This window comes from Ambystoma mexicanum, chromosome 3q, assembly GCF_040938575.1.
Source record: "Ambystoma mexicanum isolate Mex_15411 chromosome 3q, UKY_AmexF1_1, whole genome shotgun sequence".
In the NCBI taxonomy this organism is placed as follows: Eukaryota; Metazoa; Chordata; class Amphibia; order Caudata; family Ambystomatidae; genus Ambystoma; species Ambystoma mexicanum.
The window spans coordinates 180,777,254-180,797,326 of record NC_090926.1 but is presented as its reverse complement, the minus strand read 5'-3'; the positions used below and the strand labels follow the sequence as shown (position 1 = coordinate 180,797,326).

The 20,073-nt window shown below is 47.6% G+C and overlaps 1 protein-coding gene across 9 annotated transcripts in view; it reads left to right on the top strand.

The window, feature by feature from the left end:
* ATF1 (activating transcription factor 1) overlaps positions 1–20,073 on the top strand; it is a 935,797-nt gene that overhangs the window by 500,478 nt on the left and 415,246 nt on the right. Inside the window, exon 5 of one of the 9 annotated variants that reach the window (XM_069653443.1) lies at positions 2,313–2,409. The exons of the other annotated variants lie outside the window; for them this stretch is intronic. The gene's annotated coding sequence lies outside the window, so the exon portion shown is untranslated. The remainder of the gene's footprint in view (positions 1–2,312; positions 2,410–20,073) is intronic. 9 annotated transcript variants of the gene reach the window in all.

The following is a 20,073-nucleotide window of genomic DNA, read 5'->3' as shown; positions in this document are numbered from 1 at the left end:
TCTGCACTGGTCGAGACAGTGCACTGCGAACTCGCCTTCCACCCCCTTTTCTGAGCTAGGTTTTCATATCACCTCTATATTTTCACCTTATTTCATCTCATATAAAAAGAACTAATGGCCATGAAAAGGAAAGAAGCGCTTTGACGTCAATCAACCTCTTCATTCATCCATACTCTTTGTGTGTTTCTTTCAATCATTCTGCTCTGTATTCCCCATACTCCCCAGCGTTTGTAATTCTTTGCAAATTATACTCACGTGCCCGTGTTCTTCCAAGAGCCTCCGTTTGCGGTCTAGCCACAACGCCTGGGCCTCTCCCTTGGGGCCGCACCCAGCTCAGGTGAGCAGCGGGGTATTCACAATGCTGGGACCCACAAAAACCTTTCTTCTGCGTACATGTTTTTTGGGGACTGATCAGCTGTAGGTGGGGGTGCCCCTTCCGGAGAAGCCCTCGATCTCGCCGCAAGTATGGGGGTCTCGAATATCACGCAAGAGGGGTCACCAAATAAAGGCATACACCCTGTAATAAGCATGTGATTCCTAATAGACCAGAATAATAGACACACCCCAATAGGGAATGAGACTCTGAGATAAATTGCAAAGAAGAACAGAACTTTATCTAAAATAAAGCAAGCAAAAAGCTCTGCTGCCTGAGAGCGCTCTGCCAAACAATACACCGACAGCACATTAAAAAGGCATACAGCATCATCAATGACATTTACTCATGCAGGGCAGACTCTGGCATCGGGTTGGTGAGGGACCTATCGGGAAGTTGATACTATAGGGGATGCACAATGCCAATTGGTTGTTGCTCCTGGCACACGTGTGGGTCAGTTGGGTTCATCTTCGCGGTGTGAACGTCATGGCGAAAGTGATGCAGTCTTCTCTAAGCTAAGCAATAAAAACTAACAGTTGTAAGAATAATGGCTGTCGTTCACATTCTTTCATAGAAAATTGGGTTGATATACTGGCGTTCTAGCCTTTCCACTCAAGGTCCCCTTTGATACCTTTATTCCAGCGCCCAGGTGCCTGCCCCAGATGGTTGATCTGCCATTCACTTGCTTAGAACTCCCATGATGATAGAGGGGGACGGGTGTGTTTCCTATGTTAAAGGTATTTGTACTGCTCACCGTCACCAACGGAGTTGGTCCCGAGGCGCTCTGGCGGATCTGCAAACGAGAAGGTGGGGTGGGTTAGTAAGGTGAAGAGGGAGTAGGATAGTGAGGAGTGGTGTTCTGTTGGCAGCTTCAACTTGGTATACACTGGGTGCCGAGATTTGGTGCGAGTATCGAATCAATGTCCATCCTCGTGTGCTGTGGGTGCGGCTTATGTGTTGCAGTGTTGTGAAGTGCTTGCGGGTTGTTGTGCAAGAGATGGTTGTATGAGATTTTTTCGTGATATAAGTCTGCAGAAATGTTGAGGCTGGGAGGTGGCGGGGGCTTTGGCTCTGTGTTGTGCTGTGCGAGGGGATGGGGAGAGCTGGGTTTCACAGGGGGATGATTTTCCAGGCTGATTAAAAGATGGCGTCCGCTTCTATACTAAATGGCGTTCAGTAGTTGGCGGTGGGTCAGGTGTTACAGATACATTTCTATGTTACATCATGTGATCGGGTACCATTGGCGTGGGGGCATATTCCCCCTGAGCTTATGTGTGGGTTAGGTACAGCAAGCATGGTGAGGAGGGTGGGATTTGACCACCTCATCCCCAACATTACGTATGAGGCAAATTCCTGGATTGTATGAAAAGAGAATATAATGGCCTATCTTGCCCAATTCGTTTGATACTGTAAAATCTGATTGATATGCCTTGAGCAGACAATGACTGTGTAGCCTCATTGATTGTGTTCTTTCTTGAATCTTGTCTACATAATGCCGGAGGAGGGAGGGGACAAGGGGCGGTTAATTGCTTGAACGCTGTACTTCTCTAAAGTATCAAGTATGCTCAGTTTCTCAAGTACAAAAGGGAATAAAATGTATTGTAAAAGAAAATATATATTATAAATAGTATTGAAGAAGGGGTGAATATCTCAAACACGTTGCCAATAAGCACCTGCTCAAGTACTGGTAAATCAGACTCCCCAAGGCTACAGGTAGGATGAAGCAAACCATCCTTTTACTTGGAGCATCTATCACTAAAAGATCATCCTCACAAATGTTTTAATACAAGCACACCAAGGGTTGTTGCTACTGTGGTACAGATGCTAGGAATATTTCAGTCACTGAATTAGACAGTTGCTGCTACCTTGAATGACAGTCATGTATTTCTCCTGCTTCAATCCTCTATCCCTATGGATGAATGTTTGTATTTATTTATAGAGCGCTTACGCCCAAGCACTGCACAAAGAATGAGCGGCACAGTAGGATGAACGTGGCGGATGATGTGCTGCAAACATGTTCCTAAAGCGTTAAGAAGGTGAGGAAAGAAGATATGTTTTAAACTTGGTATTTAAAAAACGGCAAAGGAGTGAAAGAACGAGTTGAGCGGTAGGAAGTTTCAATACTTAGGAGACAGAAGAGAAAAATATCGGAAGCGGGTGGGGCACAGGGAGTCTTTGGCACTGTTAGGAGAAAGAGATAGAGGATTGCACAGGGAGGGGAGTAGATGAATATAAGAGAAGATAAATAAGTGGGAGTGAAGCCATGAAGACGATGTAGATGAAATTTAAAAAGGAGGCAAGCCTCAAATAAAAGACGGAAGAGGGACAGAAGAGCTGAAGAAATACATGAGCGATAAGGGAGGGACAGAAGAGTGCGGATCGAGAGATAAATTAACCAGGGAGGAGAATAAAGGCTGAAATTAGGATGTTTGCAGTAGAAAAGGACAATAAGTACTAGAACGTCTGAATTTTGTATAAATGAAAACATTTTAGGCTGTGACATTAATATGGTGGGGAAAAAGCGAGCATAGAATCAGAGTACATCTAGAGTCCATGCGGATTCAGAAGGGAAGCAGAACAGCTGTAGGGAATGAGAGAAATGGCATAGGAAGAGACTGGGTAGATACGAAGGACGGAAAAAAAAGGACTTCAGTTTTTGAAGGATTAAGATAAAGACCTCGAGACTGCATCCAATGTTGGACAGCAAGCAATCAAGAGGAAAGACATGAGTGAAGAGTGTTGGAGAAGTTTGAGAAGGAAAAGAAAATGTGAGTGTCGTCGGTGTGGAAGTGAAAGAAAACCTGAACTTAGCGAATCTTGGAAAGGAGGGCGTATAATTGTATGAATCTCAGAAAAATGGCCCTCAAACACCTCGAATGAATTTAACAGCTGCCAAGAATAACCTTGATGAGATTGGGAAAACCTGATCCAAGTCTCTCTTAAGAATTGATCTCTTTTGGAGGGAATACATCTGTGTCAATAGTCCCCTGTGAAACGTGGTGATTCCCCCTTTTATTACACAGGAGAGAAGGGCAATATGGAAACAAAGTATTACCGAGTTAAGGTAGCCGAAATGAATGTGGGGCAGGGGAGAGCACAATTGTTGGCAAGAGCACTTGGTAACGTACTCTTTCCTCTCAAATAGACTCACAACTCGTCCACATATGCTCCAACAGATCCCAATGCAATCAACGAACCTGTGGAGTTCTACAAAGCTGTATCCTGTTCTCCAACGTCTGCATGACATTTTTGGTGGAGCGTCTCTCCTACACCAATGCTTGATGACCGCTTTTTCTGAATGTAAATTGCAGCAATGACACCCATCGAAATCGAATTCTCTGCCTTATCCAAGGTGGATTGTCGACCACCTACCTGAAATCAATGTAATAAAGACAAAATTAATTCACCAAGCATGCTCGAACCCAGATTTTGCTGACAGAAATTAAGCTTGGTGAATTCTCCCCTCAACTTTTACCCATTGCAACATGTCTTGGCTTTTGCATCAATTGTAACATTTACATTCAAAGAAGACTCACTCAGCATGTTGCCAGCCTGCACACTTATCCAAGATGAATCCCTTAAGCCCCAGTCCAAGTTTCAGAACACTCACCCAAGGCCTGGTAATCTCCCAGCTGGGTGGTGCCAATGACCTACTCTGAGGGTTCCCAGATGCTGCTTTGGCCTCTCCTCTGAAAGCTGCCCATCATTCTGCAGCACCCCTTATTACAGGAGTAAGGACATTCTACTGCATCAGCCCCATCTTCCAGGAGAGCAACTGGCTTCCAATCTGCTCATGCATCGTGTTTAAAATGGCCTTCACCACCTACATCCATCACAAGCAAAACACATCTCCAGAGGCCAGTGCACTACTAGAATTCTGGAAACGAAGAACAGCAAGATGGAATAACATAGGAACAACGCCTTGTTGCTGAAATGCAGCCTGGCTCTAAAACAAGTTGCCAAACCAAGCGTCACTCCGATCCTACATTTCAGGAAGGACCTAAAGATACTACTCTTCAAAGAATATCTTGCTGACCGCTCCCCTCAACCCTGCCTCTGCTTTTCCAGAGCTTCAACCAACCTGTGCTTCCCTCCTATTTAATCCATAGACCTGTTTCCTACCAGTACCCCCATGCGTGCGTCCCCTGTGTACAGCGTTAAATTGCTTCCTTACTTAATTTGTACTTTATAAATGCTATACATAATCTGCTCTCAACACCTTGCAAGCAAAGACAAGCTATTGGTCTGAACTTGCACGAGCAACTTACTCCTAGAGTTGACTTGCCGCAGCCTGCCCACCCTCTTGTCTCTCGCAACACTCACGCCTGGATCACCCTTGATTGAACAGCTCCATTTTATTCAAAATTGATCAATTTCACAGGTGCTCCGCTGAGCACACGCTGAAATGAATGCGTTTACACATTACACTGCCATTACAATGTATAATGTGAGCTGCACACACTGCTTTGTCCTGGAATGGTTTTCACATGCATGTATTTATGCTTCATGACAGATTGTTTATTCTGTGGAAATGTGCTTCGTTAGCGTTGTATGAGTACACAGGCTCCCGTGTTCACAAACCAAATCGGATTTTTTTAATATAACACAAAGTATTTGTAAATAGAAATAATTCAGCTGCAATCTTTTAACCTTCAGTGTTAACACATTAGAACATTGTTGCTGACATTTCATAGAACATCAATTTCACGTCCTTTAACAATAAAGGGAACAATGTTAAGTGAATTGGAACGCTCCATTATAGAGCAAGCATTTGTAAGCCCAAATTGGATTTCAGCCTTTATGAAAATTCAACTGCATGTGAAGAATTAAATAAACTGTGCACAATGTTAATTCTGTGAAGCAGGTAGCTGGTTGGCTATAGTTGTTGTGGGGGCCGTCACGGGAGGAATCCTAAATTAGGCCCTGACCGCACCATGATTGACCATGCTCACTGTTAATTTTGTAACTCAGTGGAATGTCATAAGAAAATGACCATTACAACGATGAGTGTTCACTATTCCATTTCTTAATCAATGCAAAGTGTAATGAAAAGAGACCAACAGGCTATTTCAAAAGATCAGAACGAAGACAGACGCCCCCAGCTAATCATTTGCTGTTGGGAAAATAGGTGGGGTTTAGTTAAGTCCGACTTCAGCCAATATTGAATACCTCTGTCAAAACCTGCAACTTCTCACCAACTAGGAATATTGGCGGCAAAGGTAGAGTTGTGGGGAAATGGGTGAGCAAACTGGCAGGGTATCCCCATCCCAAAATGGTGGCCCCTGAACAGACACCTGTTGAATTTTGTAATGATTTACACAGTGTAAGGAAGTCAGTACCTTGGTTACATTAACATTGAACTTCTTAAAGTTACATCCTTTTGTCCTTGAGTGGCATGGCTTTAAAGCACCATCCAAGCCTATTTAAGCTTGCACTCGGCAGATCTTTCCATTATATGTAAAGGGATTTAACTATTTAGCATTCATCTGATTGCTATTCTTTTCTGATATTCTAAGCCGGCCTGCATAGCATGCCATGGGGATTGCAGCTGGGCGTACCTGCACCTCGGGCTGAGGCTTGCGTCATGTCTGCATGGCCTAATGGGCACTCATGCCCTTGCTGACCAGACGTCTCTTGTTCCTTGCCACCTCCTTAAAAATGGCTGCAGTTGCTGTGCCATTTGCCACAGTAATGATTGCGATTCTGCTCTGTCAAAGGATCACATGTTCCTGTGCGCCTAAAGTAAAATGCTGACCATGTAGCACCAAAAATGAGCAGCACGCTGAGCTTCCAGAGTTTCATGGTGAGAAGATTCTATGTGGTGGTGGCTGAGCCGAACCACAGGGAGCGGGGTAGGATTTCTGACTGCTTTGGTAAGGAGCAGCAGCTATTCTCATGAGTGCTACAACAGCGGTGTACATTTGGTTTATTGGCCTGAAATTGGTACTTTGCTAATTTTTCAAATTCTGTTTTTTGCATGTCTCCATATTTGGGGGCTTAATTAAGCCGGTTTACTTTTTTAAAACCTGTTCGTCTTTTTATAGAACCTTTTTCCTATCCATGGTCTTGGATAGTCATTAGAGATCATGAAATGTTTTTGTTAGGTTGGCTTCCAATTATTCTCTGGAGCATGGAAAGTCTGAGCTTGTTGTGCATCAGAAATAGGCAAAGTACATTAGTAGCCTCTGCTCTTACTTGAAGCCAGGATAAGTACACCCACATACGGACGTTTGTTTGTTTTTCATGTTCACGTTCTTCGTGTGAGCTTTGTGTGCACTTTTCCTCAATCTGTTCTCCATTTCTTTTAATATTTATTTATCACTTATTTTAAATGGGGTGGTAATTTAGACCCCCCCATTCCCATCTCTGTACCCCCCACACATAATATATATATTTTTTAAAGTCCGTGAAAGAGATCGAGGAAAAGTGTGCAAGTGAAGTGCGCATGAACAAAGTGAGCTTGAAATACAAAAGTAATATGAGGCGTACTAGTGAATGGAAAGGGGGAATCCGGCAGGTGGATTTAAAGTTTTAGTTCAATTTTTAACCCATGGCTTTTGATTGTTTTTAGGTAATTGTACTTAGAATCCAGGGGTTTTTGATGGTTTATTTTGCCCTTCCCATTTAATGGATTTACAGTGCTTGGTATAACCACCTGTCTACTGGCTCACCAATCCTGACAGCACTACTGTGAATATTTTTGCGAGTAAGAAATGGTGTATTGTGTGGATGTATTGTATATTGTAGTGTTATATGCCTTTTCCCATTTGTATGGCCTCCATGCGCTTTGCGGTAGGAACGCCCTCGGGGACCACAGTCCAGGTATGAGTGAAGTTCTAACCGGAGACTTAAGATGCATGTGTATGTTTGGCTGAAATTGAGACTTAGTAGGGCTGGCTAGGCCTGAGTAAGCTGCCCAAGAGGTTGGGTACGAACGTGGGTGGGTGCAGAGGGTGGTCATGACCGCTAGACCAAATTTGCCATAGGTTGTTGCTGTTTTCAAATGGCTGAGGTGTTGAGACAAGTCTGGTGTTTCAGTGCTTTATGTGATCAGCTAGGCCGAATTTGTCATTGCATTCACACTGCATTCTAGTGTGCGTGGACGGAAAGCCGTACCTATGGCAGATATTCACAGAAGTGGTGCGTTTATACCTACCTTAAACTTGGAAGTAGTTTATCTTTTGATGTCGATGTGTCCTATTGCATGCCCTTGCAGGTATTGTAACGATCTCACCTATGATCTATTTCCCACACCCCAAACACCCGTCTAAGCGCGTCTCGGTTCATACTCTCAAGAGCCATCGGTATCCGGTAATAATGTCCCCATACATAATGTCCCCATAAGTAATGTTGGAGAGAAAAGCCATCGGCGACATTATATATGGTGACAGTATGTATGGGGACGGATTGTGGGATGTCCCCTGCTCCCCTTGTAAACAGAACAAAAATTAGGGGATTGCAGGGGTGTCCCCCGCATGTTCACTGTAATGCCTCCGCAAAAAACTGCAAAGTTTTTGCGGGGACATTATATGGAATCGAGCCATTTTAGTGCATCACCATTTCTACCCTCAAAAATCCATCCAAGTGCATACCCTATCCTATCTCTAAACTCCAACTAGGCGCACCTCGTTTTCTACCTCCAATTAACCATTTAATCGAGCATTCTGAGTGCTTGGGAAGCTCCTTTGATAGTAGATGGGAGCATCCATCTAAGTGCATAGCATATCCTATCTCTACAATCCGACTAGGTGCATCTCATTTGTTACCTCCAGTGATCCATCTAGTCGAGCATTCTGAGTTTTTGGGCAAGCCCTTTTTATATTAGATAGGGCAGGGGCTACCAGTACCGATCCTTTAGGTAGCTCCCTCCGTAGGCGGGAGTTGGGATGTGACTCCTGGTGCATATTTCAAGGCCTGACTGGCTGTCCAGAAACTTCCAATGTAAGGAAAAGTATTTACAAGACATTCTACGTACAGGTTCCCATCATTTTGTCAGGTGCTGTCCGGTAACCAGAGTTCACCAGTTAGAGAGGAGGAAGTCCGGGGGGTGGGGGGGTTGTATGATTGTGTGTGAGAGTGGATTGGGGTTGTTTGGCAGGGTGGTCCGCCACGAAAACAGCCTGCATCTGCTGCAGCTTGAGGTATGGAGAACTGAGGGGGCAAGTTACTTTTTCTTTCTGGAATTGTGATACCTGCACATATTTTATTTGTCTGTACACATTGTTCAATTGTTGTTGGTTTTATATTCCTAGGAGTGAATAGGAGAAGAGTAGGATGCAAGGACTATGTTTCATCTACATTATTGCTAATATTGGCGACTGCCTACTCTTAAATACATTTTAAAGGCTCATATATTGACTCTACTAGAGTATAAATATAGATGCATTTTAATTTAAAGAGTGTGACCATTCATTGTTTCTATTTGAGTACAAAGTGTAAATGCTTGTTGTTTTAGTTATAAAACTGTTTAGGGAAATTAGTGATGACCTGTAATGTTTATCATTTACATAGGCGTAATGGGAATAGGTTCTTTGATGTTCTGGGGCTAGGCCCACAACAATATTGCTCTCCATTAGCAAACCTGTCTGATTACACTACGTCCAGAGATCCAACTCTCTCCAGGCTCTGGGTATAGCATTAGGTGCTGCTGTAAAACCTGTCAGTGCCCCAGGTGGGCATTATGGTCGCCCCCATGTGGAGGCTAAGCTCAAGCAAACTGTGTATTAGTGTAATTATGTCAAAATAACACACTAACTGATAATGGGAAAATAATGGATTCTGTGGTTTGGGTGCTAGCAGTTTGTCAGCACTCTGACAGTCCATCCTTTGTTAGCCACGACCACATATTTCTTGCCCCAATAGCACCATATTATGCAGGGGGGGAAAGAAGGATAGGAGAGGGAGTGAATCAGACCTAGATATGCCATTAATAATGGGTGTGGTGGATCCACCTGATCTGCTTATTAATAAAATCCATGTGGAGGCACTGGGAGATATTGTTGGTGTTACAAATAAAATACTAATGAAACACATTACTAGAATATGTTCTATTAAGTTAAATAAGTGGAAGAGCAAAGCTGATGCCTCTGCCACATGTGGAACTGATAGTATACTGTCCACTCGAAATAAGGATTGTAAGGAAGATACTATTGTGAACTATGGACATTGGGCAAATGCTTGAAAATAAAACCAAAGACTTTTTGATATCACCAAGTAATTTCTAGTCAAGCTAGCAGAGTATTTGCAAAGGAGAAACGGGTGTGTTCTTTTCCTGATTGTTTCTCGTCCTTACCAACTTTTCCAATAATTGTCTTCCCACTCCCCTCCACCTCCCCACAGCCTGTCTCCTTCTCTTTCCTCGTCTTTCTCACACTGATTTTCTTTCACCACCAACCTTGCACTTCGAATGGCTTGGGTCCTCCAACGTATTCCTCATCTTTGATATCCTGTCCAGCTTTGGCTGCTTTCGTAAAATGTATCTTGGCTGAGGGTGCTGTGCGTCGATAGCGTCGAGTCTGTGTCCCTCGAAGGCCTCTGTCAAGGGTGACGTCATCGGGTGCATAAGTAGCACGCGCAGTGCCCCTTGGCTTCAGTTCCGTTTTTCCGCAAACTTGTTTGCTTCGGAGACTCGGCACGCATCCTTAGTATTTACTTACTACGCAGTTCTTAAAAATAAATACATCGACATGTCTTCGTCATCAAACCCCCCCCCCCCCCGACTACATCTCGTTTGGGTTTCAAAAAGTGCAGAGAATGTGATTTGAAAATGTCCATCACGGATCCGCATCAATCGTGCCTATTGTGTTTGGGGGAGGCCGACAACACGGATTTCTGCTCGAAATGTCAGGGAATGATGAGTAAAGCCCTGCAAAAAAGGAAGGGAAAATTGCAGGTAGGCTGTAAGACTACTTTGAACCAAGAAAGGGGGGTTGTTGCTGTGCCAGAGGAAAAAGACTAGGTCACATTATTAAGATAACCACTCAATGTCAACCTCTATCTATCCAGAAACTAATTTTGTATTCTGGAATAAAATTATTTACTGTTTTGTTGAAACCAATCGCTTTCAAACCTATTGACAAAAAGAACAAAACACGAAAAAAAGAATACTCCTATGTCCCATCCCCTTTCCTCCATACTTGTGGGACATCTCTTCGTCCTGTGGGACGGGACCGGAGCACTTTGTAAAAAGCATCCACATTTTTTTCAAAAATGTGTCCCTCTTCTTTCCTGCGCAGGGCCCGGCACGCGGCCGTTACCCTGCCCACCTTGGCTCCGCCCCGCGTATCGCCCATCAGTCCTTTGCTCCGCTCGATCGGGGCCAGACGCACTTGCATCCTCGAAGATTTTCTTCCCTTTTTTCCTCTCTGGCTCTCGCTAGCGTTCGTTTACTACTCTTTCAAATTAGACTTTCCAGATTGTACATCGTGTCACTGTCTCTTTGCGAGTGTGGACCCCCTCCTCTTTGTTTAGAGTGTTTGGGTACAGAACACCGTTGAGACTCCTGTTTTTACTGTGACTCCCGTTCGGTCCGGGCACTTCAACGTCGGTTGGAGCGGTGGGAGGAGGTGTTCCGATGAACTCCTCCTTCGCATTTTCAGGCGTTCATCGACGAGAAGAAGAAACGTCCGGTAAGTTCTTTACTTTCCAGAGCACCCCGGCTGGGGGATACCTTTCCGGGTTCCTCTCGGTCCGGGAGGGGCGTTGATCGCTCTGTCACCGGGGTTCGCCCTGAGGTGCCCGTTGGGCCTAATAATTATACCAGAGTTTTCTCCGAGGGTCTCCGTAAAGAGGCCTGTGAACACCGGAGTACGCTGCCGAGGTCCTTCCTTCGAAGGCTAATTTGGCGGTTGGTATGTCACAAAAACATTCCAGGCCTCATAGTACCGTCTCGGCCGAGGTTCCTTATGTTAAGGCTAAGATTAAGACCCCTGATCCATCGACGGGGACCCCTGCCTCACTTCCTCACATTCCGCAGTTCCCCTCAGATGAGGACAAAATGGCACCCCTTCCCGCCACGACCACGGCGGCCATTTTAGGTGCTACCCCTACAACTAAGCCATTGGCCTCTGGTGTAGGGCGCAGTCCCTTGGGTGAACTGAAGGTCCCTGTGCGCATCCTTACCGGCCAGTTTGATTGGAACGCCCGGATGCCTCTTCCGCACAATGTTTCGTTGCCCGCGGGGGCGGCTCCTTTGATTTATGTGGATACGTCGGTGGAGGGGCTAGTGTGACACCCTTCCCCGTTAAGTCCCTGGCTCAGCAGGATCCTGACCTGTCAGATGACCCTCAAGGCGATCAGGACAACAAGGACCTTCCCCGCTCTCTGAGCCTTCCATGACCGGCTACTGGACATGAGTTTCTTAGATGTTCCGGGGCCCGAGGCACCCGCTCCTCAGGAGGGTGTGCTTTCTGGGGCATTCACCCTGTCTCCCTTGGAGCGTACTGGCCTGTTCCTGCAGAAGGACGTTCTGGCCGAGGTCCGAAGAGTCTGGGAAAAGCCACACTCTGGACTTTTTGTCAATAAGAAGATTGACGCGATGTACAGGCTACATTCTTCGGAAGAGGTGGCCCTGTTGTCTTGTCCGCCTCCCTCATCCACAGTGGTGGCTGCGGCTACGTTGCAATCCAGACCTGCATCATCCTCTTCCACGGTGGCTACTCAGGTCTTGGGAAAGGAGTATAAGCTCCTCGACTCCCTAGGTATGAAAATCTTTGCCAACTCAGCCTTGCAGCTCAGACAGGCCAACGCTGAGTTGATATTGGCGGGAGCTAACATGCAGATGTGGAAAGGTCTGTCGGAGTTTGAGGAGCACATCCCGGTCGAGAAGTTGGAAGACTTCAAAGGAGGCCTTTCCGATGCCAGGGTCTTGGCCCAGGATCTCCTGGAGGCTGCGGCTCATCACGTAGACACCTCGGCTCGGCGCCTGATGCTTGGGGTTGATACCTTGCGGCAGGCGTGGCTGCATGCCACTAAATTTTCTAAGGAAGTGCAAGACAAGGTGTTGGACCTTCCATTCGATGGTAAGGAGGTTTTTCATTCTACTACTGATGTAGAGCTCACCAAGGATAGCACTCAGACGGCTAAATCATTGTCTGTTCTGGTCAAAGCTCCTTTCAAATCCCAGAGACCGTTGTTGCAAAGTCGACCCTCCTCTGGTTTTAGGGGCTGCCTCGACCGCAAATCTCGCAGAGTGGATACTCCTGCGGGGAATAACCACCGTAGACCACAACGCACAGTTTTTCTCCCGTTCCTCAGCCTCCTCATCAGGTTCAGGTGGCACCGCCACCGATAAACCTGCCAAATGAGGGTTTTCAGCGCTCGCACGAGACCCCGGTGGGAGGACGCATTGCGTCTCATTGGGAGGTGTGGCAGACGATCACAGAAGACAGATGGGTCTTGTCAGTCGTTCAAGCGGGCTTCCGCATACCTTTACCCCCTACCGCACCCCTCAACCCTCCCTTTCAGCTGTCAGGCTCACCCTCCCTCAAGGCCGAAGTTCAGAAACTTCTGGACCTCAGAGCTGTGGAACCCGTTCCCCTTGGGAAGCGAGGGGAGGGCTTCTATCCCGGCTGTTTACGGTGCCCAAACCCAACCAGGCTGGCCTGCGCACCATCCTAGACCTTTCCCAGTTCAGTCTTTTCCTACCCCAAGAGAAATTCAAGATCACGCCCAGCCAGATACGCTCCTCCTTACAGATGGGCGATTGGCTCAGCGTTGTGGATCTTCAGGATGCGTATATGCATATCCTGATTTGGAATCCACACAGGAGAGATCTCTGCTTCTCTTTGGGAGAGGAGCACTTCCAGTTTCGGGTGCTTCGTTTTGGCCTCAGCTCGGTGCTGCATGTCTTCACGAAGATGTCGGTGATTGTGGCCCATCTTCGTCTCCAGGGTATCCATGTGTATCCTTATTTGGACGGCTGGCTCTTACGCAGCCCTTGTCTGCTGGCAACAGCGGGCAACCTCCAGTCTCTCCTTCAGCTCCTGTTCTATCTTGGGTTGTCGGTGAACTGGCGGAAATCCACCATGACGGTCTCACGGGACCTGATCTTCCTGGGTTTTCGTTGGAACACGATCGACTGCAGAGTGTATCTGACCGAGGACCGAATGGCGGATCTGTTAGCCACGTGTCAGATGTTTGCACAGTCGGAGAGCATGTCGGCCTGGTGGTTCCAGAGGCTTCTGGGTCTCATGGCCTCGTGTGTACTGGCTCTTCCTCTTGCTCGTCTCAAAATGAGACGGACCCAGATGGCTCTTCGGAGTTCATGGCGTCAGGCAGTGGATCCGGATTCCATGCGGATAATGATTCCGGATTCCATGAGAGTGGACATGGATTGGTGGTCATCTCTCAGCAATCTGTGTGGGGGCACAGGGTTTCAGGACCCGGTCCCCATGGTGACGATCACGACGGACTCCTCCCTTCTAGGGTGGGGTGCGACGTTGGATCTTCTTCAGGTTTCGGAACTCTGGCCGCCTCCGGACAAGCTCCTGTACATAAATCATTTGGAGCTTCTGGCGATCTTCCTAGCACTCAGGGCGTTCAGACCGCTCATTGTCAACAAGGTGGTCCGCATAAGAACGGACAATGTGGTATCAATGTATTACATAAACAAGCAAGGGGGTACAAAGTCTCCCCCCCTCGTGGACCTGTCCATCCAGGTTTGGGAGTGGGCCGTGCTTCATGGTGTCTGGCTGCTTGCAGTGCACATCCCGGGCCAGCTGAATGTCACAGCGGATGCCCTCAGCCGGCGGACAGTGGTCAGCTACGAGTGGGAATTGAAGGTGGACGTCCTCGCATGGATTTTCTCGCGTTGGGGCACACCGGAGGTGGACCTCTTCGCTACAGCGGTGAACAAGAAGCTTCCTCAGTATGCCGCAAGAGGGGGGCTGGGAGCCTCCTCCATGGGGGATGCTCAAGATTCCATGGCACAATATGAGAGCTTACGCCTTCCCGCCTCTGCCTCTAGTTCACTGTGCAATTTGGAAGTTGAAGAACTCGGCAAACTGTTCCCTTCTACTCATAGCCCCGTGGTGGCCGGCCAGGTTTTGGTTCTCAGAACTTCAACACCTGTCGGTGTATCCGCCGATCAGGTTACCAGTAACTCCCGATCTTCTTCACCAAGGGGAACAGATGTGGCACCCCTCCCCACAATCGCTCAGCTTGGCGGCATGGTGCCTTAGTTCAAAACTTTAGAGCATCTGAGTTTGTCTGCGGATAACATGCGCATTATCCAGGCAGCCAGGAAACCCTCAAGATCTCAATACAAGAGTAAATGGCTCAGGTTCTGTCATTGGTGTTTGGAGAAGAAGTTGGATCCGAAGGTGGCCATGATTGACTCGGAACTGTCCTTCGTGTCCTCCCTAGCAGAGTCAGGGGTTCATGTCCTGTCATGCAGGACTTATCTCTAAGTGGTTTCAGCTTACCTTTCTACAGACCTGTGTTCTTATTCTCTAACTAACCCAGTGGTGAAGAGGCATTTTGCTGGCTTGACACGCCTCTACCCTCAGGTTCGTAATCCGCACCCGCCATGGGGCCTAAATGTAGTCCTGACGGCGGTGTGCCATAAAACCTTTGAACCGATGGCTACGGTGGACCTCAAGTACTTGTCTCGGAAAGTGTCCTTTCTGGTCGCTGTTACGTCAGCAAGGAGAGGGAGTGAGCTCCAGGCATTGTCGGTGGAGCATCCTTTCTTGGTCTTTCACAAGGACAAGGTAGTCCTTCGGACAAACCGGCTTTTCTACCGAAGGTGGTGACCGAATTCCATCTGAATCAGTCGATCTCCCTTCCGGTCTTTTTTCCGAACCCTGCCTCAGAGGCTGAAAGGGTTCTACACTGTCTTGATGTCCTAAGAGCTCTTACGTTCTACCTGGACAGGACTTCCGAGTTTAGGCGTTCTTAACTTTTTGTGACCTTCGGTAACCCTTGGGGCAAGCCGGCGTCTAAGGCAACTATTTCTAGGTGGATTGCCGCCTGCATCATGGAGTCTTTCACCGTCCAAGGGCTGAAACCTTATTAAGGGTATCCATGTACACCTGGTGCAGGGCAAGGTAGCCGCGGTTGCTTTTCAGAAATATGTCCCCTGGGAGTCCATCGCTAGGGCAGCTACTTGGGCCTCCCCATCTGCTTTCTCTAAGCATTACTGTCTCGGCATGAGCTCAAGAGCTGACGCTCAGTTTGGTCAGGCTGTGCTGATGAACCTGTTTCAGTAAGGGGTATTTCCATCCACCCGAAGTTCCTGTAAGGAGTGCTTGGGAATCTCCCACAAGTATGGAGGAAAGGGGACGGGACGTAGGAGTATTACTAGGTTACTCACCGTAGTGACCACCTTTACTCCTAGTCCATAGTCCCCTTTCCTCCATACGCCCGCCCGCCGTCCCCTCTTAATAAGGTTCCTCTGTTATTGCTAATGGGCCTTTCACCTGGAAAAGGACTGATGGGCGATGCGCGGAGCCAAGGTGGGCGGGGTTACGGCCGCGTGCCGGGCCCCGCGCAGGAAAGAGAGGAGGGACACATTTTTGAAAAAAATGTGGATGCTTTTTACAAAGTGCTCCGGTCCCGTCCCACAGGACGGAGAGATGTCCCACAAGTATGGAGGAAAGGGGACTATGGACTAGCAGTAAGGTGGTCACTACAGTGAGTAACCTGGTAAGCCTGTCTTCCTCGTCTCAGTAGTTGGGCTAATTGGGAAAGGAGGGAAATTATGGGAGTTGTAGTATCCCATAAAGGTAGAGGGAATATGGGGTGAATAACTGTCATGAAATGGGGGATACCATGTCTCAACTTCCCGGTGTCTGCTCCCCACGGCACAATGCTTTTGATGGCAAACCTAGTTCTGTGACCTGCTGGTTGAATACATCTGTACAGCTGATGCTCAACCCATGAGCTGATTGCCAACTCCTTGACATTCTATCTTATCACCATATTGCTTTATAGCTGCTACCGTGAAAGTGAGATGTCCACAAACTATAATATTCCACCAAATTGTCATAGTTATCTGTCTGCTAGGCCATCCATTCTGTTTAGTCTTATTTACTTTCCTCTTGCATAAGGAATACACAAAGCCTCCAGAGCTTGCTTTGCTCTACGATAATGATTGCATTATAGATTGGCACCTGCTGGAGATAGCTGGCCAGTTTGGAGGCTGGGAACGCAAGCAGAATCTGCCACTAAGCAGCCTGAATTTCATGCCGGCCCACTGTGCCACTGCCCGACCTTAACCGCATCCTTGGATGTGTTGCACCAGGCCGAATCTCCACTGCCACACCTTGGCCACCCTGCCCACTCACCTGTGTACCTCCTCGCTAACCTCCAGGTCCTACAAATAATATTTCTAATCAGACATGTGTCATTTCTTTTTAAGGGAAGCATAAATTGTGCAAAGCCTGGTTCCTTTAAGACCAAGAAAAATAATTCTCAGCAGCACAGATGTTGGCTCAGAGTACTAATAGTGGTGAATGCCATTTTCATGGCTACACAGGGCTGGCTACGCGTGGGCCTGCTTGGCACGGGCTTGAGGTGGTAGGCGTTTGCCCCCCTCACCCCCGAAACTTTTATTTAACCCTATATTGTAAAGAGTAGATATCAATGACTGGCAAGGACCATCTTGTCCACCTAAAGTTGACCCTTAACATGCCTGCTGCAACACCAAACTGCGGATTTCATCTCAGGCCATGACTATCCGTTAACATTTTTATTTTTGATTTATGAAACTTATGATGGACACAATCCCGGCTGGTCAGGCTGTGTTTTTTCGTGCCTTCACGGCGGTCATGTTGGAAGTGTTTGTATTGTACGGCCCATAGTGTTAGTAGGCTACTGATTTGACCTCGTATACACATGCTCTCAAGCGGTGTTTAATTTGTCTAACTCCCAGTATTCTATCTACTTTAGTTGCGCTCTAAATGTGGGGCTACTGTACTTGGCTATATTGCGGTCGCCCGCATGTTGACATGGTGCCCACAGGTTGGATTTTACTACCACGCACAATGTGTTTCACTCAATTATTGTGCATTATGAGTTGTAGTCACTCAGATGGTACAGATATGAAGTTATACAGTATTTTCGTGCATTACAATAATTAGATCAACATTAACTATTGGACCCATTGAACATCATACATGATTTGCATGAGCATATCTGGCAATGACTAGATAAATGTCCTTTGGGGCAATGTAGAGGGTATTGGTATCTCATGTTACTCATAAAGGGACAACAACATATAGAGCAAGGATTTAATCTCTCATTAGACATTATATACAATTCAACAATCAGTTCTAGACTTGTCACTTTTGGATTTTGACTTGCGTGAGCATCTCAGCACAGATTACATTATACAAGACATTGAATCAGTGTCTAAGAATAATGTATATACACCAACCCATCAAAACAGGCTATACAATCATGTTGTTCCATTCCACTAATGCATTCAAGCCAAAATTGGCTGTATCTAGGCGATATATCCATCGCTGTTCTAGTCTGAACACAAGTTTGTCCACATCTTCCCCCAACCCTCCTCTGATTGGGTGTAATCATTAGTAACACAAACCATCTTAGGTAACTGTCTGTGTGTCTTTCACTTAGTTTTCCGCTTTATCTGCTACTGTGTTTCATATACAAGACCTATGCTCTGATAGGCGTTTTTTTTATAGTATGTATGGTCTTCCCAACATACAGGAGTTTTCATGGGACCAGTACCTTGCCATCACCTAAATGTCACCCCTGCAATACCACTGTTGCAGCCCCTGAGCCCCAGGACCCTGCAAACATGGCTGCCGCCTCTCCTGGGTGACCATCAGGCTCCCAGCCTCCTTTTCCCATCGAGGACACTGATGGGGCTGGCCACCTAATCATCGGCAATGGATCCAAGCCGGGAGTTGCAACGAGCCATAAAACAAGGCCAGAAGCTAAAGCCTCTACCATTTATCACTGCCAGTCTCAGTCGGATGCAGCACCATGAACTTGCGGAACGAAGGCAAGCCCTGCCCGTCTCTAGTGATGCTTGCACTGGCTTCTACTTTTCATCGTATTGTGAAACCTCTGCCGACTGTGATTCCATGCAGAAAACCTTGCTAGCAATCGCCTGCCACCACCCTACCGACCTGCTCTGGTCCACTATGAAAGCCCCCCTTGCTGAAGTGGCAATACCCGTCTCCAAGACAAACCACCTGATAGTTCTCTCACCTCAGCCACCCATATTCCCCCACCTCCCTCTCCCTTCTTCCAACCTCTTGACGGCTCCCGCATGACTGACACATCCCTCCCGCCAGCACACGCCTGGTGGCACGTCCCATAATCATGCTCCAGCCCCCAAACTACCTGCTACGGATAACTTGAACTTGCAGCTCACCCACATTCCCACACCACACCTTAAGTGCCCTGAATGGCAAGTCGGCAAGCCTGCACTGCCCTGCCTACAAGCCCTCCACTCCCTGAGTAATTACCAGGCAACCAAACTCGCACCCAAGCCTAGTCCATCACCTCTGCCCCATGCAGCAGGTTTCAGAAACCCCACCCGCACTGGCGCTGTGCTAGGCAGAACCGACCTTCGCACCCCTGACCCACAGCCGCCCTCTCCCTTTCTACCACAGCTCTTACCCTGGCCTTCAACTCGGGCTAGCAAGACGACCCTGGCCCCTGATGCCCCATGGACCTCCTGCTCCCCTAGCCACAGCACTGGGTGCATTACGCACCCCCACCTGCACAGACATCCACACATAGCGGCTCCAACTTGTGCTCCCCACTCCCCCTACCCCCCCACCCCCCGCCACCACTTGCAGCACACTCCACCATGGAGAAACAAGCCCCCCCCAAAGGTACACTACCCTGCCTGCACCAACTATCGCCTCCAAAACACTGAAGGCACACAGGACATGCCACCATTCACTGCGCTCTGGGAACATGCGCACCACATGCATTGCACAATGCAAGGAGCAAATTAAACTTCCTGCTACCGCCTCACACATGCCAAATTCCTCACATAAACTGGGTAGCCTTTGCCATCTAGCAGACAAAACACAAGGCCACATCAAATCCGCCCCCCGTCCACTTTGTGGCCGCAACACAAACAGACACTTTGCCTCACGTACAACCACCCTCAGTGATTACTTATTCCCCCACCCCACAAAGTGCTTATCGGAAATACTGCACCATGCGCCAGTTGAGATAACACCTGGCATCGGCTCTCCCCAATACTACCACACCAACCAATCGCACCCATACCAATGCTGCCCTGCTCACCCCTGAGCCACAGGCCCCTTCCCTGCAATGCGCCCTACTCAACACCAGATAGCTGGTTGCGCATGCACACAATGATCACCACTAACAACCTGGACATCCTTGCACTCAGACACCTGGCTCACACCCTTCTCTGGTCCAGCGCTTTCCATAGCTGTCCCTAGTGGTTATGCCCTACTTCGCTGTGACAACGCAGAAAAGAGGGGGTGGTGTAACTCTGATCTACATCCTCCTAAACTCCACCAATGGTGCCCATCTCCCCAACTGTGAAATCCTTACAGCCAAAATCGAAATGCTCCCCTAACGCCTCATCACACTTCACCTAATCTAAAAGCCTCCCGGATGCTCGCAACTTTCAAAGATGACCTCTCCCAACTGGCTCCAATCAATCTGAAACCTTCCACCCAACTCCTAATTCTGGGTGACTTTAACCTCAATACAACAACCCTATGGACTCATAGGCCACC